Here is a 27281-nt window from a genome sequence, read left to right as displayed (position 1 = left end):
ATGTAGTTTGCTTAGGACTAAGGAGTATCTCTAAACAAATGCTTATTGTATGTGACTTTTTGATCAATTTTATTTTAAGAATTTCTTATTTTAGGGAAAACCATTATATGAAATAGTGAATATAATGTGGGGACCAATGGTAGATATCACCATCATCATCAATCTCAATGCCCTTATATGGGACTGAGATTTGCAATCCTCTTTAGCTCTCAATATCCTCTCCTGTCTTAGTGGCCAGTGTCTCTCCTTTATATTACCTGAATGGCTCCTGTAAATATCTGTTTGCTGTCCATGATTTCAGGTGCTGAAATAAGCCCCCATACTAAGGATTTACAATTAGGTAAGGCAATTTCTCTTTCCTAAGTTATGAGTGGAATGTGGAGATTGCCTACTAGAGAGTTAGCAATAGTAACACAAACTCAGGTACTTGTGTATATTTACTATTTCCAAGGCCAAAGAAATAGCAGCAATAACAAAAGTAATACCCGATTACATCAAAACAGAAAAGACGAAAACAAATTAACTTTGACCTAAATAGATAAACATGAGCAGCTCCCGTTTCTTTTTTTAAGCTTCAGAGAGCATATATAAAGCCCTTCCATAAACAGCACTATTTTCAACATGGACAATTTTGTAATGTGTTTATACTCTTATAAATTAGGAATCTTAGAAATCTTTAATCAACAGTTTCAATTCCTAGCCTTCTGAAAATGGATAGAATTCTGTTGAATTATTACTGTTAGCTCTGGAGACTACAGTCTTCAAGGGCAGGGCCAGCTTTTCTTAAAATGCTTTTCTTTCCCTTCAGCCTGAAAATAATATGTGTCCAAATGCTTTGATTTCTTATCAAAATTGCCATTACTGATTTAGCAAAAAATAAGTATTATCATATACATGCCTAAGCATGAACCTAAAATTGAGGTTTTATTTTGCAAAACTGGCTTATATTACCTTTTAATCTTATTACTGGATTTATAGTTAATATTTACCTAAACTTAAAGACATCTTCAGCTGATGTTCCAATAAAATAACGTTAGGCATTAGGCATTACATCTAGTCTCCAAGTAACTCATCAGGATTTATTTTCATGCTTATTTTACTATACATGGTGTTTTTGTTTGCCTTTTTTTTTTGTCATTTCTTGGGCTGCTCCCGCAGCATATGGAGGTTCCCAGGCTAGGGGTCGAATCGGAGCTGTAGCCGCCAGCCTACACCAGGGCCACAGCAACGCAGGATCCGAGCTGCGTCTGCAACCTACACCACAGCTCACGGCAACGCCGGATCGTTAACCCACTGAACAAGGGCAGGGACCGAACCCGCAACCTCATGGTTCCTAGTCAGATTCGTTAACCACTGTGCCACGACGGGAACTCCTTGTTTGCCTTTTTAATCTCCTTTTTATCTATCTTCCTTTGCTTTCAAATAAGTAAGTAAATAGAAATTGGATAATAAAGTAAGGGGACTCCAGATGCTTCAGTAATCTAAAGGGTATTAGATTCCACAAACTTAAAAACAGCTTCATAATTTGGGATCAAATAAGTAAGATAAATTTAAAAGTGCTGGAATGTTATCTAATCATCGGAATTATGAAACAGAAGGTACCAGAGCAGTTCTAAGGACTCATTTATCTTGACACCTTTAGGACACTGGAGAGAAAGTGTGAATCTCAGCTATCTCATTTGTTACTTTTGTAAAAGATCTGCTGATATTTTGGTGTGCAGCTCAGGAATCATTCCAAATTTTTCCTGGGTCCAAACAAACATTCCCCTCATATCATGCAACTGCCTCCAACTATACTATTTCCTTTTTTCTCCATCTATGTGATTTTCCCCAAGATATTTCAGGTTTTCTTATCTCATCAAGTAGTAATAACATTCATATATAAACATGAAACCATTTTATTCCTTCATTCACTTAAAACCTCTGTGTTGACCATTCCTCTCTTTTCTGAAGCAAGCACTGGGGATACAAAATCTAATAAGATACAGTCCGCAGATGAATATAGAAGGAGAGAAGTTCTTATAATGATGAATAAAGAGATATGAAGTTTCAGGAGGCTGGTATTCATATCATCTAGGGCAGTAGTTCTTAGCTTTAACTGCACATTAGAATCACCTGGGGAGGTGCTAGAAATCCCTATTCCCATTTGGCAGCCCAGACCAACTGAATCAGAATCTGAGGGTGGGTCCCAGTCCTCAGTTGTATTTTCAAGCTTACCAAGGGATTCTAATATGCAGCCAACTTTGAGAACCACTGGCCTGGGTTTCTGCAGATGGGGGTCTCAGAAGAGTTGAGACTTGAGGTGACATTTTATTTAGATGTATGAGGAAATGAGGGATGTCATAATAGGGAGAAAGGGCATCTTTTTAAGAGAGATAAAGGATTACAAAATGATATGAAGATTTAGGCAACTTACAAGTTATTCAGTATGGCAGAAGGAAGGATAATGAATGGAATGTTCTAAAGTTTGAGGGAGAGGTAGGAAGAGAACTAATCATAAAGAACAATGACCTACTTATTTCCAATAGAAATGATTGTCATTGGGATAAACTGGCATAGGAAAAAGGGAATGAGTTTAGAATGAAGAAAAAAGATGGAAGACTAGGAGTGGATGGCTGTGAAGAAGACAAGAATAAACCAGAATGGAATGGCTAGCACCCTCTGGAAGGAGTCAGTAATTCAAATGGTCAAAGGCAGAGGGACTGGTAGAGTCATGGTCAAAGAAGTAGTTTAGAATGCAGGTCAAGTTTGATATTCAGTGTTAAAACTGGACTTTGAATTAAAGTTTCTAGCAATTGTTACCTCAAGTGGACTTCTGTGGTGTAGATTGCAGGGCATAGTGCCTTTGAAAGGGGATAGAAGGAACTAGGTAAGGTGGTCTGTGTCCTCTGCTACCTGGCTGGAGGAATCAGGACTCAGCTATTTCGGGCAGGAAGAATTAGAGACCTGGGCTGAGGAGCAGATAGCATGGTTGCCACTTAACACTTTAATATTCAGGGGTTGAAATTTTCTGGTTGTATCAGCAAATTAGGAGCTTCCTGTATCTGTAGCTACATACCCTGCCTTACCACTCGTTAAAATGGATCCACTCTCTCTGCTCTTATTAGAGACGACACTTCCACCTATATACTGGATCCCACTCTGTTAAAAGATTTTGGCTCTACAATTATCCCCTTTCCTTTTTTTAAGTTTCCTTTTTCCTGTTGGGACCACCGCCAACACCAAACCAACATATCTGCCATCTAAAATAACTCTCCTGACCTCACATTTCCTTCCATGTGCCACTCTTATTTTTACTATTCTCTTTATCTTAATCTCTTTCAGAAGTGTAATCTCTCTTCATTCTATCTCCATCTTCAACTCAACTTTCTCCTGAACACAGGATATTCATTTTCTCTATTCCTATAGAATCACTCACTTCTCAGCCTTTTGCTAAGGCCAAGTGTATTCTCTAGAATCATTCTTGGTAAGGTCATTAATGGCTTTCCAGTTGCCAAAATCAATGGCCAAATCTCAGTTCTCATTTTACCTGACTTCAGTTGCATCACGTGGCAAAAACTAATCCCCATACCTTGAACACTATCCTCCTTTGACTTAGGATACTCTTCCCTTCTGGTTTTACCTGCACCTCACTGATCACTCCTTCTCAGTCTCCCTTGCTTTTATTTCCTCTTCTTTTCTTTTGCTCCTCATTATTTCTCTAGTTACAACCCACTCCCCAGGTCATCTCATCCAGTGCCATGGCTGTGATTTCCATCAATGCACTGACTTATATTTATATCCCCAGCCTTTCCTATGAGTTTTAGATTTATTTATTAAACTGTATTTTCAAAATCTCCTCTTGAAGTTCAAACAGAAATTGCTTCATTCAAACCTATTTCTCCCCTAGTACTCCCCTACTTCAGGAGTTGAATTACAATTATTATAATTGATAAAAACTTATGTAATTTTTCTCTTAGCTAGTTCTTTGACCTGTACTTTTTTGCTACTCTTTTTCTTGTCTCACTGGCTGTATTGATCTCCTGGATATTTTTAAGCATGCCAGGCATATCTCTACCTCAGGGTCTTTGCACCTGCTGCTCTACTCCCTGGAATGTGTTTTCCCCAGATATTTGTGAGGCTAACTTCATTCAGGAATCTGCTCAAATACCATCTCTTCAGCAAAGCTTTTCTTGTTCACCCTAAAAGTAAAAGCTTTCCTACATAGTTATCCAATTCTTGTTTTATTTTTCTTTGAAGAAATTATCACTGTCTTACATTGTGTTACTCGACTATTTACTTTTTACCTGTCTTTCTTATTAGAAGGAAAGCTCTAAGAGGTCAGGGATTTTTGTCTGTATTGCTTCCAGCTTTATTTTCCATATCTAGGATATCACAAAGAAAGGAGCTCAGTAAATATTTGTTAACTAATTGATCCAATGAATGAATCAGCTGTTAATGAAAGTAGATTCTCCTGAACTAAGAATTAATCATCTTATATCAGAATAATGTGATATAGCTTCTTGATTATTAGAAAACTTTTAAACTATGATATGAGAAAATCATTATATTTAGGCTTATTTCCCCTTTCTTTATAGGGCCACAGGTGTGGCATATGGAAGTTCCCAGGCTAGGGGTCAAACCTGAACTGCAACTTTTAGCCACAGCCACACCAGATCCTTAACTCACTGAGCAAGGCCAGGGATCGAACCTGCATCCTCATGGATACTAGTTAGGTTTTGTTACCGCTGATCCACAGTGGGGTGATCCTAGGCTTGTTCTTAGACTTATCTTGATAGGCCTTCTTAAGTGCATTTCTAAGCAATGTGGCAAATTTTTCTCAGTCTTATTCTAATAATTAATCTGGTATTTGAAATAAAATGGGAAACATTAATTTTCCTTTGTTTTCTCAGAGCTTGACTTTTTAAAACCCAAAAGTTTTTCTCCTCCTCCTTCTTTTTCTACCACCCCTTCATCATCATAATGACACACAAAATACAAAGGAGAGGATGGGAGCAATTAGTTAGACTCCAATGATATATTCTATGTTCTACACAAATGGATAGGTTTTAAATGGAACACAAGATGAGCTGTATTCCTCCAAAACTGACTAATACGTTGAGCTAATCTGAGAAAAATGATTTGGCACACACAGTAAAGGTTAGCTGAGAAAGCAGATGGTTGAAATGTTTTTTTAATTTTTCACATTAAGATGTAACTTTTAAAATTAACGCTACACATAATAAAATTCTGAGTTCAGAGGTTTATCTTTTCCATGAAAATCTGAAACCTGAGCCACTTATTTCTACAATTGTAAACATAAATTGCCATGGCACACAGTATGTTAGTAATCAGAAATGGCCCTTTAAGTAAGTGCTCATACCTCAATAACTTTTGAAAAATGTGTTAATTCTGTGTTTTCCCTGATAAAGAGGAAAAGTTACAGGAGAACTAAAAGCATGAACATGAGTAAAATTTAGAAAATAGTAAAAATATTTACAACAAAAACAACTTATGCTGTTTATATTTGTATTTTGCATTTTCAGATTTATAAAGGTACAATTTTATTTCCAAATTAAATAGCAGACACTGAGTAATGTAATATAAAATTGATTTCATTCATCAGCTTAGCCGGGAAATATTAGAGATGCTACATTGATATATAGCAACTAATCAAAAGAAAAGCACCCAAATGCTGATTTCAGTGGTTCATATGATAATAAATCCTCAACCCATGCTAGAATTTTACATTCCTAAGCAGCAGTAGACCTCCAGTGACTTCATTATGATCATATTAATGTGTGTTTTTTCTCAAGGGTAGTTTGAGAAGCAAACTATAACTATTACGCATATTGGAATTACACAGGGAAATCCCAAATATGATATTATTCGGATATTATAAATAATTCTATGCATAACAACAAAGTAGATGAGGTTTACAAAAATATCTAAGGCTTGGGGGCTCTTTTGGTAATGTATTTCATGAGCTTTCTAACCTCAGTCTGGGGACATATTTGTAATTTACTTCATTTCTTGTAATTCATTTTAGGCTGGAAAGACTCTCAGGTTACACTTTCAAGGTTTCACAGGTGTAATAGATTGTGATGTATTTGCAATTCTGGTGATGACTTTAAATATTAAAACTGTGACTCTCATGATATTTACACCGGATCTGACACTAATACCTACACAGGGAATAGTAGCTGCCTGCTTATAAAAATATTTACTATAATTTAGTAGCTGATAGCCATTTAAAAAAATTCAACCTTAAAACATCTTAATGCCCATGCAAAACTCTTTACTTTCTAGTGATGAAACCCACAAATAGTAAAGTATAATTTAGTTTAAACACTGACAAAGTAATGAGAGAATTTAGAAACATCATAACTTCTATATTAAAGTGAGTGTTATTTTCTTCAAGGGTGTTGGCTTAGCAATTTGTGTACTTATTTCAGTGACTCTGCCACTGTTAAAAATACATTAGTTCCAACTAAAGAAATCCTTTTTCTTTTCTTTTTAAAAATTGTGGTATCCATCGGTAACATGAGATCTATTCTCTCAACTTTTTAAGTGTAATTATAAGCACAATATTGTATAGCAGATCTCTAGAACTTTTTCATCTTGGATGACTAAAAACATATACCTATTGTACAGTGTATGAGTTAAGGTTCTCCAGAGAAACAGAACCAAGAGGGTGTATATAAAAATTTCACTACATATATGAAATTTATTGTAAAGAACTGACTCAGGATATGGAAGCTGAGAAATCTCAAGATCTGCAGCTGGCAAGCTGGAAATTCAGGAAAGCAGATGTATAGTCTGAGTCTGAAGGCTTGAAAACCCAAATTATTAACATTTTCTTATGGATTTTACATAACCATGAAGGCAAGAAATGTCTGATTACACTAAAATTAAAAAAACATTTGCCAACAATTCTTAGATAATTTTTTTGTCTCCAATTATTGTTATTTAAAAGTGTTGTGTATGAGTTTCTAGATAGCATGGGTAATTTCTAGACTATCCTAATATGGAAAAAAATATATATATATTTATGGTTGCACCTGCGACATATGGAAGTTCCCTGGCCACGGACTGAATCCAAGCTGCAGTTGCACCTTAAGCCACAGCTGTGGCAACAGTGGATCTTTTAACACACTCCACAGGCCAGGGTTTGAACCTGCGCCTCCACAGTGACTGGAGCCACTGCATTTGGATTCTTAAACCACTGTGCCACAGTGGGAACTCCAAGAGATATTTTTTAAAAATCCAGTAATAGATGGCTAGAGAAATTATGGAATCAGATTAAAGCTAGATGTAGTTCTCTAATCTTCCAACTATAGTTCTTCCATTTCTCCTCTACTCACCATAAACTATAATTTTTTTGGTCATGCCTATGGCATGTGGAATTTCCTAGCCCAGGGAATGAACCTATACCATAGTGGTGGCCCAAGTCATTGCAGTGACAATGCCAGATTCTTACCCCACTGTGCCACAAAAGAATTCCCTATAATTCTTAATAAATAGGTATTGTAGTGTTATTTGCTAACCTTTGGTACATTTATATGGTGCTGAACTTGCTTAGGGGAGAAATATTATATTTTACAGTGTCTGTCCATAAGGACATTTTCCCCTGTACATCAAACTTGTTCTTTGAACTGTTCCAAGGCTTCAAGTCCTCAAAGAATCTATGTCTTTACTTGAACATATTAACTAGTATAAATACTCACTAAACAGCAGGAGAAAAATTCTACTTTTTAAATATAAAATGTCAAGTGAAATTAAGGGAAATTTAAGGAAGAAAAAAAAAGAAAAAATTTACCAGCAGTTTCTGGCAAATAACAAAAATAATAAAAATGTGTTTTACTTTAATTATTAATCAGTTTGTCTGTTAATTAATAACAATTATGACCTGATCCTCAAAGTGTAGTTTATGTATGGCCATCACCTGGGAGCTTGAAAGAAATGTCAAATCTGAAGCATCACCCAAGATCTATCAAATTAGAGACTTTATCATGCCATCTAGTTAATAAGACCATCACATGATATATATGCATGTTCAAGTTTGACAAGTATTATTTAGGACATTTAATTTGGCAACAGGAAGGATGGTAATGAGACACCTTGGGTGACTACTGTAACAGTCTAGATAAATGAGATTGAAGGTCTGAACAGTATAGTAATAGTGTGAAGATGAGAGCTACAAATTTCTCCACTATCTGAGTAGATTTTAAAGATAATTCTCATGTGGGATCCACTCTATGCTTTTTCAGTGGATCTGAGGTGAACCTAAGTATAAGTATTTTTTAAATCTCCCTGACAATACTAAATGTGTAGCCAAGGTTGAGAACCATTGCTCTATGGGTTGGAAGCTTTAAAATAAGTATGATAAAAGTAAATAAGGATGTGGCATGATAGTAACACAAAAGTAAATTATCTTTTTAATTATACAAAACCCTCTACCTACCTTATTTAAAAACTTTGATTTAGCTTTTATTTTATTATTTTTTAAATAAATAAGTCATTCATTTGGGTCTTGAATTATCAAATAAAATTTGTCTTCTTCTGATTTTCATTGTATGGAATTTTTGTTCATGCTTTCAGCCTGTCATGCCTTAAATTAACTTTCTTAAATATATTGCATCATTAAAAAAAAAAAAACTAAACATACAGAATAAATTGTTTCCTGTGGGGAATCACAAGGCATGGGAATTATATATCCAATTATGAAGTTCAAACTTATTAAGACACAAACACTTCATTAAAAAGTGAACAGGATGTAAGAAATATATAGCTGGCTCATGTAAAGTCAAATAATTTTAATACAGAAATATCTTCTTACTCATTTTTTATTACAGATTTATTATAAATTGTCATTGTTTCTCAACATTAATACTGAAGCTCAGTACTATTATCCTTAAACATTTGCTGCACATTTCTCAAATCACTTAGCTTAGCCTTACTCAGAGTTTGAGTTTGTAGCCTACAGATTTAGAATCTCTTGGCTATTACTTTCACAGGATACAAATATTCACAAAGGGTATTAGCAAAATCAAGTCGTTTTCAAGCTCCAGAGCTTCAACCAATTCACTTCTTCCTCCTCTGGTTCTCAAATAAACTTATGCTTTCTATTTATTTTGTTGTTCAGAGAGGAAAAAGCTATTTTTAGCTTTAAACACATACCATTTTGTCATACATTATGTTGGCAGCTTTATATACAAACTAACTAATTCTTACAACAAATTAACCAAGTAGTATTAAACTCAGGTCTTCCTGACTTTCAGCCAATGCACATTTGATTAACTGCATCATTCTTCCTTGTTAGATGTCACAGAGCACAAGACAGTTGATATTTAACAGTATTCAGCAGGAAATTCTTCTGCTCTTACAAAACACCTTTCTTGCAGTTGCCAAAGCAGTATCATAAAACCCTTTGTGTAAATTTCTACTTTTGTTTATAATCCTCAGGCTCCTCATTGCATTTTTGGTGTAAAGTCAGGAGGAATCTTACTGACAGATTCCTGCTTGCATTTGCAGATTCTTCTTCCGCACACCCATACCACTTTGGGGTCTGTCAAAACAAAGCTACTTTAGTTTTCTCCCTGCATTCTTTGTTCTCCTGTACATCCTGTTTGCTGTGCCTGGAATGCTATTATTCCTGTTTGCTGTGCCTGGAATGCCATTATTTCTTCTTAATTCCATGACGAATTTCTACCCTGTGTTAGTCTGGGTTCTCCAGAGAAACACAACCAGAAGAGTTAAACATATAAAGAGATTTATCATAAGAAATTGACTCATGTGGGTATGGAGGCTGAGAAGTCCTAGAACCTGTCGTCAGCAAGCTGAAATCCCAGGAGAGCTGGTGGTATAGTTCTAGGCTGAGTCTGGAGACCTGAGAACCAGAAGAACTAATGGTGTTAAGTTCCAGGTGGGTTTCAGGAGAAATCTTGAAGACTATTAGGCAGAGAAGAAAACTTTCTCTTCACTTTTTTTGTTTTATTCAGGGCTTCAGTGGATTGGATATAGCCCACCCACTTTGGGGAGGGCAATCTGCTTTAATTAGTCTACAGATTCGCTCACTAATCTCACCCAGAAACGCTCAGCCAGACACACGTAGAATATGTTTAAATATTCAGGCTCCCCTAGCCTAGTCAAGTTGTCATAAAATCAACCATTACACCTCCCCTTAACATTTAACCCCAAAGTGCCCTACGCTTTTAAGCCTTTCCTGAGCATTAAAGGCTGCATTAATTGCTTTGCATAGCACCTGTGGCAGAGATTCTTTGCTGTACAACCAATCCATTTTCTTTCACTGATGGGCACATATCCAGACTAGATTGCCCAAACTCCCTTGTGCTTTGGTGTGGCCATGGCCCTACATTTATTTTTTTTTTTTAATTTTAATTTTTTTTTCTCGACAAGGCTCTTCTGCAGAAGGGCGCCAGTACTCCAAAAAGCGCATGCTCGGAACAAAGGACCCTCCCCTATTTATCCTTAATGCAGGTGATTTACCTGTCTCCTTCCCATTGGTCAGGTCAGGGCGCACATTCTTCCCGGTTGGCTAATTGAAACAAATTGTTGCTGGGAGAAGAGGCAAAGAGGAGGGAGTCGCAGGAGGCATTTCAGCGGAAACCCGAGCAAAATGGAGTAACGAAGATTTCCTTTGATAGAAAAGACATGTTACTTTCTACAGTAGCTGCACAGAAGGCCAAGGCCCTACATTTAAATTTCTCCCACACAATCTGCTTTTTCTTCTCTTGTTTTGTTAGTGGTTTGCTTATATAGACAAGTTACCTTTAAAACCATGTGTTGAAATGCCAGAGCCTTGTCAACTGGATTCATGAATGGCTGAAAGAATACATCTGCCACTCCTCCACCCTGTCTCAGCCTCCATCCTACTGACTGAATTCTGTGTGAGAATAAAATTTTACTGTATTAAGCTACCGAGATTTGGGGATTTATCTGTGACAACAGCAAGCCCTACCTTATCTAGTACACACATTGTAACAGATGTTCTTAATGTCCTTTTCCATATTGTTACATCCTCAGCTTTGAGCTACCTGCACCTGGAGTTGGGAGTTTCTGGCACACTGGCCACTTTGCATTTTAAGCACCTGCGTTTTCCTGTTTCACTATCTGAGGGATTTATCTGGCACCACAGAAGCTCACCATGCACAGTGGCAACTCAGAAGGGTGGGAGAGAGCCTTGGCCAATGAGATAGAAGTTGGTGGATACAATGCTTCAGCTTTCCCACCTACCTGTGGGGCACTTATGAAGTATGTTTCATAAAGTTCCTGGAAGGTCTAGAGTGAGTTTTGATCTCAGTGCCTACAGTAATAACCTGCTACTTAATGTACCTTTTATATTGGCCTTTCTCCTTTCCCTGTCTCACATATGCTTCCTGGTTCAAAATAGACTGCACCCAAGGTCTTCTGTCTGGGTCACCTCTTGGGGGACACAAGCGAAGACTCATATCTAATATAGCTCATTTCATATTACTTTATTTATTTATTTATTTATTTATTGTCTTTTTGCTACTTCTTGGGCTGCTCCCGCGGCATATGGAGGTTCCCAGGCTAGGGGTCCAACTGGAGCTAAAGCTGCCGGCCTATGCCATTTATTTAATTATCCAATCATTTAGATAAATCAATGGACTCATTTATTTTAGACTTGGTGTGATAATCCAATCGCCACTTTATTTCATTACTCAAATTGTCCTCATATATTGCATTTATTTTTATCTGAGAAATGGTGAATGAGGGCATGAATCAGGTCTCCTTCACCATGGCTTCCAGAAAGCTTAGAGCCACATCTGTGGCCTTGCAAAAATTGTTTAGACATTGATATATTTTTGCATTAATCAAATTTCCTACTCTATTCTATGTCAGTAACCTCATTTCTCCCCCCTTCCTCTTTCTTCTAATTCATATTATCTTGCTGTGTCTATATAAACCACTTTAAATTTTTTTTCTGAAAGAATGCCAGAAGTAGCTATCTGTACTTATTCACCCTGTTTTTGTCCACCAATCATCACACGTCTCTTCCTTCTCACATATTTCCTGACCCCTACTAGTGCTCTCTCTGGGATCCCAATGTCAGGACCCTACTCCAGCAGCTGCTGGGCCTTGGCATGCTGAGAACTGGCCCTGTTGAGCTGCACCAGGTGTTGGACATTTCCCTGACTAGGCTCCATATCTGGCTGTCTCTCACTGGCAGTACAGGGAGAGATGGGTAGAGAAATGTTTCATCTTCAGTTAGGCTTCTTGGGGTCCATGAACTTTCTTTCCTCATTCTTTCTCTTTCACAAAACCACTTTATTGACGCATGCTTGACACACGAAAAGTGAACGTATTTTATGTATATAAGATGATGAGTATGGAGATAAGTATACACCTGTGAAACCATCACCACAATCAAGGCCATAAACTTATCCACCCTCCAAAGGTTTCCTCCCATCCCCTTCATTCAAATTTTTTTTTTTCTTTTGGGATAAGAGCACTTGAGAAATATCTTAGCAAACAATTCAATATTTTTAAGTAAAGGTTCTGCATTGTATAGTAGATTTCCAGAATTTATTCACTGTGCATAACTGAAACTTTGACCTTTGACATACACTTTTCCATTTCTTCTTTCCTCAGCCCCTGGTAACCACCTGTTTCTATAAGTGTGACAATTTTAGATTCCTCATAATGTGAGGATCATTCAATATTTGCTCTTCTGTGACTGGCTTATTTTACTTAGTATATGTCCTCCAGGCCCATTTGCCATGTAAATGGCAGGATTTCCTTCTTTTTTATGGATGAATAATATTCATTATGTATATTTACATGAATTTATATTTGTATGAATGATGAACACTTAAGTCATGTCCATGTCTTGGCTATTATAAATAATGCTGCAATTATTTATAATAACACAGGGATACAGATTTCTCTACAAACAGATTTCATCTTCTTCAGATATATACTGGGAAATGGGACTGCTAAATTATGTGACAGCTCTATTTTTAATTTTTGAGGAACTTCATAGATCTCCATTCCTTTAGGGTCAGTTATGGGAGCATTACCTGATTCCTCCTGATCCTTGTATCCTCGCCTCCTAGCTTTGGTATATGTGCATTTGAGTAAGTGGTCTCTTCTTTTCACAGTCAGTGCAATTTAGGGTACTAGATGAGTCAGCTATTAGCCTCTAGAGACAGGTGGGGGCCCACTATCTCTAGTCTCCTGTCTGCCTGTGCCCTGAGGTGAAAGGCGCCCCCGAGATTCCCAATAGACCTGCTGTCTGGGCTCTGCATATAAGTTGGGGTACTGGCTGTGGTCCGCGGTTGGGGCCACAAGCTGGCCTCTAAGGGCACTTCAGGGAGGCCACAGGCTGTGTTCTCTGGTAGCGCAGTGCCAGTGTTGGATTCTGCCTTTGGGCAGGGCTCCAGCCTGTACTCCGAGATCACTCCTGGTTGGATGAGGCGTCAGGCGTGCTCCTTGATTGGATGGTGCGGGTGGCGGGACGCTGCGTTCAGGCGGGGGTCACAAGCCTGGCTTCATACTTGGTGGCCAACTCAGGAACCTACCTTGAGGTCAGGTGGGTATGCAGACGGTGCCCGAAGCTGTGCAGAACCCATGGCTGGGCTTTGCAATGAGGTAGGCCATTGGCTGTGCTACTTTGGTGGGCGGAGTCGCTGGAGGAGCGGGGCTCCAGCTGTGTCCAGTAGCTAGATGGGGCTGGAAACTGCTTCGCGTGCCGCAGGCTGGGTCGTTGTTTTGGCTTTAGCGTCAGATGTGGCCTCAGGCTTTGCTCTGCGATTGGGCAGGGTCACAAGCTGGGCTCCTTTTCTGCTCAAGGCTGCAGGCTGTGTTCTGTCATCTGGCAGAGTCGCAATGCTGGCCACCGCTGCTGGGTGCAGGTGTAGACTGGCCTCCGAAAGCTGCTCTGCTCAGGGTCACTGTTCCGGCCTCTGGTTAAGTTGGGCCAGAGGCTATACTCCACAGTTGAGCAAGGCTGCTGGCCTGGCTCCCCCCCACCAGAGTGGCAGAACGTGCTCCACAGCTGCCAGGTGAGTCCCCGAGGGGTGGGACTGGAAATGTGCTCTGCAGCTGGTCAGAACTCTGAATCTGAAATGTGGTCAAAGTGTAGTGGCTACTACACTATGTCTGTCTTGATGATGTCACATGGACAGAATTGTGGATTCAAATACAACCTCTGTCGTTTAGTAGCTGTGTGATCTGGGGCCAGTTACTCAGTATCTCTGAGGCTCAATTTAAAAGAGGGATATTGGAGTTCTGGTCGTGGCTCAGTGGACTAAGAACCATGAGGTTGCTGTTCGATCCCTAGCCTCACTCAGTGGGTTAAGGATCCGGCGTTGCTATGAGTTGTGGTGTAGGCTGGCAGCTGAAGCCCGGATTAGACCCCTAGCCTGGGAACCTCCATCTGCCGCGGGTGAGTCCCTAAAAAGCAAAAAAAAAAAAAAAAAAAAGGATGTATTTAAATGGTAGATAATGAGGCTACCTTAGGGAATTGTCATAAGATGAGTGTCTTGTAAGCACATGGCTGTTAATAAATCGTAGCTTCCACAGAAAGTTGTATTTAATTTGAGTGACTGTGGAGCAGAAAGAGGAAGAGGAAGAAAAGAGTTGTTTAGCTTTTTAAAAAGAAGTTCTTATTCTGCAGATGAAACCTTCCAATTCTAGAGTAACTCGCTTAGGTTACTTTCACATAAAGCTTATAAACCATGTGATAGATGTGAGAAGTTAAAAGACATGAATATGCATTTCTGAAGGGGAAGTTCTTAATGGAGGCAGGCAAGGGGGGAGATACAGTTACTAATGAGGAGACATGCCTGATCTGTTGTGTGTAATAATTTCTCTAAAGATGGCTCCATTGACCCCTGTGTGGCCATGACTAGCTATGGTTCTTGACTTTTTTCATCATTGAGCCTTTTGGGTCAAGCTTTGAAATGTGCAGATAGAGTGAACATGAGGGAAAGAAGGAGATGTCAGGTGAGGCTAGAAGTGGGCCTTGAGGTGGTCATCTAGGATGCTGAAGGTCAATTTCATTAATCTGGGACATTAAAGATTTTTGAGGATGAATGGAAGTGTTTATAATATAGCCAACACTATGTGTCCATGATAAAGATGTGACTCTGGAAATAGGGAAGTTGTACTGACATCTTCTCCTTGCCCAGAGTCCAGACAGTCTCTCTCAGGAGCTCAGCATCCTACCTGTGCACTGGCAGTTTCCTTCTTTGGCCTTTGCACTAAATGATAAACACTTCACTTGTGAGCTTTTGCAACCCTGAGGAAACATTTTTAGCAGAAGATGTCCTATGACATCTGGAAAGACTGGTGGAGTTTTGTTCACAGTTTCTTAGGGTCAGCAATCCTGGAACAGCCTAGCTAGGTGTTTTTTGCACAGGACGTTTCAGGAGGCTGTATTCAAGGTGGTGACAGGGGCTGCAGTCTCTGAAGGCTTGGCTGGGGTTAGTGGATCCACTTCCAAAAAAGCTCCCTCATATGGCTGTTGTCAATATGTCGTAGTTCCTTACCACGTAGCCTTTCCACACGTGCTTCTCACAGCATGGTACCAGACCTTCCCCAGATCAAGTGAGCAAGAGGGAGAGAGATGATAGAAGGTTTTAGAAGACATTTTCTGTCTTTTATTTTTCCTGTATGATTTCTCCTTTTATGCAAAGTGGTTTGCAAATGCTTCTCCCTGGCTTCTTGATCTTCCAAATTATTATATTAGCAGGTTGGAGCTCCTTTTTTTTTTTTTTTTTTGTCGTCACACTGAGGATATTGCAGATTAGTCAGGCAACCTGTGAGTGGCTTGAGTCATCATTAGTCAACAGGCTATCCTTGTATTTTTCCTTCTAATATCACAATGTGACAGAAACTATAGATTCATCTGGTGTTTGGAAGCTTTTTTCAGCTTCATTTTATGATCAAGAGTGTCTCATCTAAGTCCCTGTCTTCCATCAGGAATTTTGACTATACTACCCTGCTTAGTGTTAAGTTCTGATGCATCTGCATGCTTTTTGGACTTAGGCATTAGCCATTCTCTTTGTTTGGAAAAAGGCTTTCTAGAATTTCACATGACTTTTTGCTTCACCTCTCTAGAGAAGCCTTTTCTGATTGACCCATATAAGGTAAAACATTACTGTTCTGTATCTTCCACTGAAGTGTAAATTCCATGAGACAGGGATTTTGTTGGGTTTCTATACAGCTCTACTGCTCAGTGCAATGCAGAGAAATTGATATGTAGTATATACTTATAAATACTTTAAAAATGAATTAAATTATGGCATTATATGTAATAAAGTTATATGTGCTTGAAGAGGGAGAAAAGAGGAAGGAAGGAAATTTACCTCGGTAGGTAAACTATTATGTGCTCTGTACTGTACTGGGTACCTTGAATATATTACCTCTTTTAATCTTCATATACCTATGAGGCCAATATCAAAGTCATATGCTAATTAGTGACAGAGATAGATGTCAGGGTCTTAGTATATTGAATTTATATATAAAATACTTTTTTTTTGGAGTTCCTTTTGTGGCGCAGTGGTTAACAAATCCGACTAGGAACCACGAGGTTGTGGGTTTGATCTCTGGCCTTGCTCATTGGGTTGAGGATTTGGCGTTGCCCTGAGCTGTGGTATAGGTTGCAGAGGTGGCTCGGATCCCGTTGCTGTGGCTCTGGCATAGGCTGGTGGCTGCGGCTCCGATTCAACCCCTAGCCTGGGAATCTCCATATGCCTCCGGAGTGGCCCTAGAAAAGACCCCCCCCCCCCAAAAAAAAAACAGCTTTTTTTTGTTGTTGTTGTTTTTTAATTGCGGCATTCTGGCATATGGAGGTTCCTGGGCCAGGGATTGAATCCAAGCTGCAACTGAATATACAAAGATCTCTGATTATTTAAAGTAAGGAAGCAATAAATTCTATGGTGTTATAAATAATATTTTAGGCACTATAATTGCAAGCTGTAAACATGGTCTCTTTTTTAGTTTTCAACATTCAACTACCAACAAATAGAATCTCGTAAATGTGGGTGGTACATGGAGCCCATGCTGGGACAACTTTTTGCCCTCAGTCTTTATTTTCTTGCAGGATCAGTCGTAGGAACCCTTTGGGGCAGAAAACTTCTTTTGATCAAGTGAATTACTGCTACCTTGAATTTACTTTCTTTGTAGTAAATGAAGAAATGAATTAGCTATCCCATTCTCTAAATAGCCATAAAAAATCCTGGTAGGATTCCTTTGATTCTCTGAGCACTGAGACTTTAAAAGTGCAAATGCTTAAGTGTTCAGGGTATTTAGTTATATACCTTCTGGGAAAATATATTGAAATGAAGTTGTCAGAGGCCTCTAACAATCACTAGTGAGCAAATAATCCTCCAAGGCTCTCAGGGTCTAAGGGGACTTTTATTCAGCATAGGGAGTTATCTTGTTGACAAGGAGCTTATGAACACTGAATAGAAGAAAACCCATTTAAAAGAAATGGGCCAGTTGGTGCATCAAAGCAGTGGTTAATCTAAATCTAGCAGAGAAACACATGTATTGTGTTAGCTTAGTAGAATGCTCTTGGGTCATACATTTTCTTTCTCATTTGTTCCAATCAGAAACCAATTCAGCTCTGTGGACTGTGTTCTGAAGAGAAATTGAGAAATACTGTGCAGAAAATTTAGATTATATCACCTATTTAGGGAAATACTTAAATATAGCAAATTGTAATCAAACCCTCTGCACTGCTCTAGCATTGTGAATATAAATTAGTTTTCTTTATGAAACATTATGAAAACTTTGACTATATGTATATTATGTTCAGCAATCTGAAAGAATAATTATTGAATTTAATTTTTAAAAATTTGTAAGAAAAGGAGGATATGGTAATTATTAAATCCAAAATAATAATTGAATCTTTTGGAAATGCAGTGCAAATCATATTCACTTAATGCCACTAATGAAGAGCTCTACATGGAGAAACCTGGACCTGGTGTGGGGAGAGCATGAGTAAAAGACTGAGGAGCCCTGAATTCCTACCCTGGTTTTCTCAAACTCTTTAAGATTTGACCTGGGATAGCTCACTTCATTTTTTCAGGACTCAATCTTTTTGTCTGTGAATGAGGATTTATACTAGATCTATAGTTCATGTTTTTAGGTTTTTTATCTTTCTTCAAAATACTTGCTAAATATTATGTCTAAGTCTAAAATAGAAAAGAAATTTTAAAATAGGTCTGCTTAGTTTGTGTTTGTGGCAGAGTGGTAGCTGAGCACCTATGTTTCTCTGGTCCTAACTCATGCTGCTGTTGCACAATGGAAATATTTTATTTTTGGTAGGTAGGGTTTCTAAAGTCCTTTCTACCTCTAATGCTTTGAGATTCTGTGCTTTTTAATAATGACAGGTTCTCTTTGGATCAGATTTTGACTTTGTCTTATGTAAAAGGGTCTCTTCATTCAAAAGATATTTATTGAGCTGCTACTATATATCAGGTGTTCTTTAGGTATTAAGAGATGTGAGTGAACAAACAAACAAATATTCTTATACTCACAGAGCTTACATTTAGTGAGGAATGACACAATAGGAAAAAAAAAAGTGTGTCATATAACCAGTGGTAAGTACCATAAAGAAAGATAAGTGCATGAGGAGGCTGGGGCTTCTGGGATTGGAGGCTGTATTTTTATTTCATATAGAGTAGTCAGGAAAGTCCTCACTTGAGTGAAGTAGTGGTGACCAAGGCCTTGGTTTCAATGACTACAACATTGCAAAATTCAATAGAAGAAAAAGTGTCAGGGAGTACAATACATTTTTTTTAAATGAGTTTTGCTATAAATGTTGACAGAGTGAAGATGATACGTGGTTAACAAAAGTTATTTGTAAGATGGAGTATATTACTACACATTTGTGTGCAAATGAAGAGGATGCCTTAAAAAGAGGAGTGTTTTGAGAAAAATGGTCTTCAGTAAGTGCATAGAGGATGATGGGCCTTAGGGCACTAGTGGAGGGGTTATTCTAAGATTGGAGAGAAGGTGAACAATTTTGGCAGGGATGCAAATATGTGCATCTGTGTGGCATTGAGAGCTTGTAGAAGCTCTCTTTGCTTTAGCTATCTCGATGAAATGGAAGCTGGGTCATAATCTGGGGGTGAAGGGATGAAAAGGTTTGAGGATGGTGAAAAAACTATGAAAAACTCACAGGTAAAGTTAAAGAATAAAGTTAAAGAATATTTATACTGTATTTGGGCAGTATGAAAGGCCTACTTGAGGTTAATGCTCTTAAATTTAAGGTAATACCTGTCAGCATGATTGTGTATTTTTCTCCAGCAACTTATACCTGCATGAGTATAGGTGTAAAGAAAGGATGGGGTTGAATTTAATCACAATGGGCAAAATGATTGAGGATAAGATTGTGAAGATGGACTCTAGAATCTGAGGTGTGTAAGGTAGGAAGTTCGAATATAATGGGGATAGTAAACTGGAAAAAAAAAGTTGAAAGACTGTAGGTTCCAGTGGGTAGAAGAAATATTGAGGAGTTCCCGTCGTGGCGCAGTGGTTAATGAATCCGACTAGGAACCACGAGGTTGCGGGTTCGGTCCCTGCCCTTGCTCAGTGGGTTAACGATCCGGCGTTGCCATGAGCTGTGGTGTAGGTTGCAGACGCGGCTCGGATCCCGCGTTGCTGTGGCTCTGGCGTAGGCGGGTGGCTGCAGCTCCGATTCGACCCCTAGCCTGGGAACCTCCATATGCCGCGGGAGCGGCCCAAGAAATAGCAACAACAACAACAACAACAACAAAACAAAAAAAAAAGACAAAAAAAAGAAATATTGAAAATCTGGTATGGGAAGGAAATATGTCATGGGGGTGGTCATACAAGAGAGTTAAATTTAAAATTGAGATTGTGAAGGAGATGCAGTTTAGGGCAGTGTGTGTCTTAAGAGGGGTGGAAATCAAAATTATCAAGAGTGGAGGTCAAGAAACTGCATGGATATTAAAATCACCAAGAATTATGAGAGCAGTAGAGTTGGAGAAAATGTTAGTGGCTGTATCTTACTTATGTTATAGAAATCATGTTATATTTTAATTGAATGTTGATAGTTAAGAATTAAAATAGAAGGACAAATTATTTTATAGCACAGTTTTCACTGGAAGAGTGGATTAAAAATCACTGCTAAAAAGCTCAAAAGATTTATTAAAAAATAACACATCTCTAAGAGTTGCTCAGATGTAGATATTTAGTAGAAATGCCTGGCATGCATATCCCCTCATGGCTCCCACATCTTTGTGCTCAGTTATCACCTCTCAAACCACAAAAAGTTACAGAATACTATTATGCAAAGAAGTTTCGAAAAGTCTAATTTCATTTGAGAAACAAGTTCTGCTAGTCATTTATTTTTATTATTTTAAATGGATGTATTTCAAGTTTACCTGATTTTTCTTGTAAGTGAATGATAACCATGAAAACATAAACATTTGTTTTTAGAATTAGATACAGTATGAACAATATTGTATGTGTCTTAACTATGCATTTCTTACATTTAATTTTTTGACCAGAGTTATAATTGGACCCTACAAGTAGAGGATAAATGTCTGTGGTGGTCTGAGTTTGGCTTATCCCTGGTGATAACAGCAGAGATATTTAACCTTGATCTTCCTATTTTTTTAGACACCTTTGAGAGAACAAAAGTCATTTCATATTTTGCCATGCAGAAAATAATTCAAAGATATCACTGTGGAAAACTCACTGTCCCAAGGAATTACCTGTTATACAGCCTGGACAAATTTCTGCTCAGCATTTGTCTTTGGCAATAAAGATTATATGCCAAATTGGTCCTCAATAAAAGTAATAAACACACCGCATCTTGTGGTCCAATTTCTCCAGCAATTAGTGTCATTGTTTTACTTTTAATTTGTCTCAATTAGTGTCATTATTTCACCCTCAAGTTGGAGAAAAATGTTTTAGGCTGTAGCTTTTTTTTTTCAAAGCATTTTCTATTTGGAAATGATCCTAGAATTCAGTTCAAATAACCTCATTTTACTGGTAAGAAAACCGAAGACCAGAAAAGCACAATGGTATGTTAAAGTTCATATTGTTAATGGAAGTTTGCAATTAGAAACCAAGTCTCCTTTATGTATCTACTATATCCCATTGCTATTCAAATATTTGTTAAATAAAATCTGGCAAGTTAACAACTTGACACTTGAAAATATTAATAATTCTTTACTTTAAAAGTGTTTTCTGAATTTAGACAGATATTCTGCTCTGTAACCATAGCACTACAAAAGCATAATTAAAGTCTGGAAGAATCTAAGCATTAACAACTATAGCAGTGACATTTCTAAATAAAATCTGACTACAAGTTTCTAGTATGTTAATTATTACTGCATAGCATTAGTACTAGAAATATGTAAAGTTCTTTTTCTAAAATATGTTTCTATTCTAGATTATAAAAGCATGAAAAGATGCATTACTGCTTTTAAAATTCATATTAAGGTTTTTAGTAGTAATGATAATATATTCAAAGGTTGAGAAGTCTAACATTTCTTTATAAGTAAAAAAGAAGGAAAAATCTATTGTTAGAGTTTCTTGATTAGCTTTCATCCTATTATTCTACATCGTAACTCTGATAGTAATACCTTGCAGGAATTCCCCTTGTGGTGAGGGTAGGTTAAGGATCTGGCATCGTCTCTGAGGCATGGGTTCAACCCTTGGCCTGGTGCAGTGTGTTAAGGATCCTGCATTGCTGGAACTGTGGGGTAGGTCACAGCTGCTCCTTGGATTTGACCCCTGGCCTGGGAACTTCCATGTGTCATGGGTGCAGCCAAAAAAAGGCGTATCTGTTGTGGCTTAGAAGGTTATGGACCTTCTGTTGTCTCTGTGAGGATGCGGGTTTGATCCTTGGCCTTGCTCAGTGGGTTAAGGAACCAGTGTTGCTGCAAGCTGTGGTGCAGGTTGCAGATGTGGCTTGGGTCTGGTGTTGCTCCGGCATTGGCCAGCATCTGCAGCTCGGATTCAACCCCTAGCCCAGGAATTTCCACATGCTGTAGCTGCAGCCATAAAAAGAAAACAAACAAAAAACCCAAACAAGTAAACAAAACCCCTTCCAATTTCAAAGAAGTATATCTTTTAAAACATTTTTTCAAGTTATATTTAGCTCTAATTGACAAATGAAAATTTTTATGTATTTAAAATGTACAACATGATGTTTGATATAGGTATACATTGTGAAATGATTACCACAATTAAGTTAATTAACATGTCCATCACCTCACATACTCACATAGTTAACTTTTTTTTTGTGGTCAGAACACAAGTTCTACTCTTTTGGCAAATTTCAAGTCTACAGGGCAGTATTATTAACAATAGACACCATGTTATATATTAAATCTCTAGAACTTATTCATCCTGGGTAGCTGAAAGCTTATAACCTTTAATTAACATCTCCCTATCTTATCCACTGACCCAATCCCTGGCAGCTACCATTCTACTTTGTTATTTTATGAATTCCATCTTTTCGAGATTGTTTATATAAGTGAGACCATATAGTATTTGTCTTTCTGTGTCTGGTTTATTTCGCTGAGCATGATGTCCTCTGGGTTCACTCATGTTGTTAAAAATGGCAGGATTTCATTTTTTTAAGGCTGAATAATATTCCATTGTATTGTGTATATACATAGTCTGTTGTGTGTATGAAAATATTTAGGTTTCCATGTACATTTTGCGTATTGTGAATTACACGGCAATGAACAGAGAGGGTTTTAATCTCTTAAGGATCCCGATTTCATTTCCTTTGGGATATATCCCAGAAGTGAGATTGCTAGATCATATGGTAATTCTCTTTATAATCTTTTTTAAGAGCCTCCATACTGTTTTCTATAGTGGCTGCACCAATTTATATTTCCTCCAACAATGTACTGGGTTCCCTTTTTTCCACATGCCTGCCAGAAGTTGTTACCTGCTGTCTTTTTGATATTAGCCATTCTAACAGGTGTGAGGTTATATTTAATTGTAATTTTGATTTATATTGCCCCGATGATTGGTGATTTGAGCATCTTTTCATGTACTTGCTGTTTTATGAATGACACAATTTCTAATAGCCTCAGATGTTTTCCAGAACCAGGCTAACTTCATTGCCTTGAATGACTTGGTGATTTTATCCACATGTAGAATGTTATATTCAGTATATCAAAGGGAAAAAGAGTATTTTTATTAATAACATATAGTCAGTGTACTTTGACAGCAGTAGCAGTGGTAGTTCAGGTAGGCATAGCTTTTCTGTTCTCTGTATTCATCACTCTACTTATTAAAGGGGATTCATCCATAAATATTCATTAGTGATTTTTTTTGCTGTATGGAAAATCAATAAACGAAAAATAGTCTTTTTCATCATAGATGCATTCCCATCATCTAACATGGTTGCAATATATGTTTATTAAACTAAATTAAGCCATCTTCTCTAAGATCTTTTTTTTTTTTTTTTTGTCTTTTTGTCCTTTTAGGGCTGTGCCCACGGCATATGGAGGTTCCCAGGCTAGGGGTCTAATTGGAGCTGTAGCCACCGGCCTATGCCAGAGTCACAGCAATGCCAGATCGGAGCCACATCTGCGACCTTCACCACAGCTCATGGCAATGCCAGATCCTTAGCCCACTGAGTGAGGCTAGGGATCGAACTCACAACTTCGTGGTTCCTATTTGGGATTCGTTTCCCATGGGCCACGTTGGAAACTCCTTCTCTAAGATCTTAAAGTCATTTTCTTTCTTGGGGCATCCTTTGCTCCCCAGTGGCCTACTTGTCATGCACTGCATCTCCCAGTTCCCAGGTTTATATCCACCTTGTTGGTTTATTACCTTTATTAACACTTTTTTTGGGCTTATTTTTTAGTATTACACCCAGGCACATGGAGATTCCCAGGCTAGAAGTCGAATTGGAGCTACAGCTGCCAGCCTACACCACAGCCACAGCAATGCAACATCCAAGCCACGTCTACGACCTTCACCAAAGCTCACAGCAAAGCCAGATCCTTAACCCACTGAGTGAGGTTGGGGATAGAACCCGCATCCTCATGGATACTAGTCAGATTTGTTACTGCTGAGCCACGATGGGAACTCCTAGCACGTGCTTTTTAAATTTGGTTTTTATTTGCTTATTATCACAACAGTTGTATTTTTATCCTTCACACTCTAGATATTAGTGGTAGGGCTGGGGAGTTTCTTTCCTAATTCACCCCTTTCCACTATTTTCTGATCTTAAAGAAGATGCTAACCTGGCTTACCTGGTTAATCTCAGTGTGTTGACTACTCTTGAATAGAAATTCTTCGTGCCTTCACTAGAGCTTCTCTTACCTCATGATATTCTAACTACAGAATCATCCCCCCCCAAAGAAAAAGAAACACAAACAAAACAGCCACAAAAAAATGTAAACTTGTTAGCACTAATCCATGTCCATGAAGGATGATTAATATGTCACTTCAGTTGCTATTGAGGCATTGTTCCCCAAAGGCTTTAAACTTCATCATCCCGTGGCTACAAGATCACTTGAAATATTTTCTGTCTTGTGATCATAAGGTATGGACCACATATTGGTAGAATTACTCCATGGAAAGAGGAGGAGTCTGGGACATAGGAAGTAAGTGTCCGAGTTAAATATTAGATTTTTCATTTCCTAGTAGCTATGAACAAATCATTTATATGAGTTATGTATTTATAATTATGAATAAAGCAGTTATTTTAGAATATAGTGATAATTGTAGTAATGTAGTTTACAGAGTGCTCATGTCCTAGATAGTGTGCTAAATACTTTATTTATTTATTTATGTTTGTCTTTTTTGTCTCTTTAGGGCCACATCTGTGGCATATGGAGGTTCCCAGGCTAGGGGTCCAATTGGAGCTGTAGCTGCTGGCCTACCTCATAGCCAAAGCAACACGGGATCTGAGCTGCATCTGTGGCCGACACTATAAGTAATGTCAGATCCTTAACCCACTGAGTGAGGCCAGGGATCGAACCCACTACCTCATGATTCCTAGTCGGATTCATTTCCGTTGTGCCATGACGGGAACTCCCTAAATACTTTAATGTATATTATCTCTTTTGAGAGTCAGGAACAGCTTCATTATAAGGTTTTCATTATTTCTTACACTGAAACTTATGAGATATTTCACCTATAGATCTCACATAAAGATACTCATTGATATTGTAGAGAATACTTTAAAAGCATTCCTGTTGTGCCTTAGACATTCTAAGGACTGATTCTGCTATCTTGTACTTGGCCCTTCAGAAAAAAGAAGAGGATAAATTAATCTTTAATTACTTCTTCTATTCATCAGAATTTTGTTCTTAAGAACTGAGAGGATTCTGGGATAATCCTCAGGGATTTTTTCTATGCTATTAACATTTTCCTCATTTCCTCTCAAATCCAGGAGGGTTAGCCAGGAAGAATCCTGAACACTGTAAGTAAGTCTACTCTTTTGTATAAGTATTCCATCCATATTTGTGATAGAAGGGAAAACTCTGAAGTTCAGAAGAAAAAGTGCTTCTCCTCTGCTTTTGTCCAGAGTAAGGTTGTCAGATCATGGCTACAGACAGGCACCTCTTGAAGTAAACCTGAACACAGAAATCAATGTATGGGATCTTACTAGGGAAGGGGCATTTTATAGCTCAGAATATCAGTTACAATTAACCACTCTTATATTTATTGAGCACAGTGTTCAGTTCAACAAATATATTTTGCTCAATAAGTATGCAGTGAACACTATATTAAATTAATCGATTTAGAGTATAAGAAGTTGATCCAGGGAGTTCCTGTCGTGGCTCAGTGGTGAGGAACCCAACCAGCATCCAACAGGTTCAATCCCTGGCCTTGCTCCAAGGATTAAGGATCTGGCATAGTTGTGAGCTGTGGTGTAGGTCGCAGACAAGGCTCGGATCTAGCATTGCTATGGCTCTGGCTCAGGCTGCTGGCTACAGCTCCAACTTCCATATGCCATGGGTACGGCCCTAAAAAGACAAGAAAAAAAAATGTTTCAATACTATGCCTTCAAAATGCTTACCGTCTTATGTTGGGGATGACAAATATGTAAATGCTTTCAGGTAGCTGTTTTTGTATTATATTCATATATACACACATATGTTTTTCTCTTGTGAGTTAGTCGGGTGGAATCTTATTCTGTAATTACTAGCAGAAGTCCAGTTGAGTTTGTTTTCTGCTTCATAATTATCAAATTTGTTGGAAGGCAAGTGTCTGACTCACTATCTTTGTGGAACATCCAGCTCCCTGTAGACATATAAGATGTATATATTAATTCATCTTTTTCTTTAGAACTAAATTTCTATGTAGAGAATAACTAAAGGTATATAGTTGATTAAATATTTGTTCTGAAGCTTTGTATTTGGTTATGAATGTGTACATTTATGAAGCAATGTGTTTAAGGATCGTTGAAGGATCCCATCCCATGGGGATCAGGGTTGGAACAAGGGAAAATTGCTTTGTTGAAGAAATAGAAAGAAATCAATCACAATCCTTCAGACAGAATGTTTGAATCTCTGAAATTTTCTGGAAGAGAGGATACAGATAATATAGTAATGTAACTTGTTTTCATTTGGATATTCTGTTTATTCTGCAAATAAGTTATTCTATAAGTTAATGCCTTAACCATATTGTATTTGAATTTGAACCATATTGTATATGATTATAATGAAACACATAGTCATCTATTGACCAAGTTACTCTCAGTCATTACTAACTGAAATTGCTTTTGTCTTCTGACATTATGTTCCTTTTTCTGTGTGTTTTAAATATAAATGCTTTCTGTTTGGTTTCAGGGGAGTGGAGGGTGTCCAACAGCAGAGTCATAGAAAACATTTCTACTAAATGTAATAGAAAAAATTTCTACTAAATCCTGATATTTCATTTGCTTGTCTTTTTACTTTAAATTGCAGTTTAAACTTTTCCTTTACCTTCAGAGCCTTGTTATTAAAGGATAGGGAAGGTAGGGGTGGGGATGGATGTTGTTTTTTTAGAATTACTGAATGTAGTCATATGGCTTTATTTCTGAGGAACCTGAAAGAGGTTGTGTAGAGATTACAAATTACTTTTTGTTAATTACCTTTATAGGCTTTTTCCTCCATATAATATTTTTGTCTTTCCTTAGACTGAAAAGTTTCTGGCGAGAAGATTGTATTTAGATTTACTAGAGAATATAGACTAGGCAAAAGTCTGTGAGTAAGTGTGAATATGAGAGTAGGTATATGTGTTTGTGTGCATGGAAAAAATAATTTTAAATTATTTGATATAGGAATATATATAACTTCCTGAAATTGCTATCC

Source organism: Phacochoerus africanus, chromosome 3 (genome assembly GCF_016906955.1).
Source record: "Phacochoerus africanus isolate WHEZ1 chromosome 3, ROS_Pafr_v1, whole genome shotgun sequence".
NCBI classification, from domain to species: Eukaryota; Metazoa; Chordata; class Mammalia; order Artiodactyla; family Suidae; genus Phacochoerus; species Phacochoerus africanus.
This window is presented reverse-complemented; position numbering follows the sequence as displayed.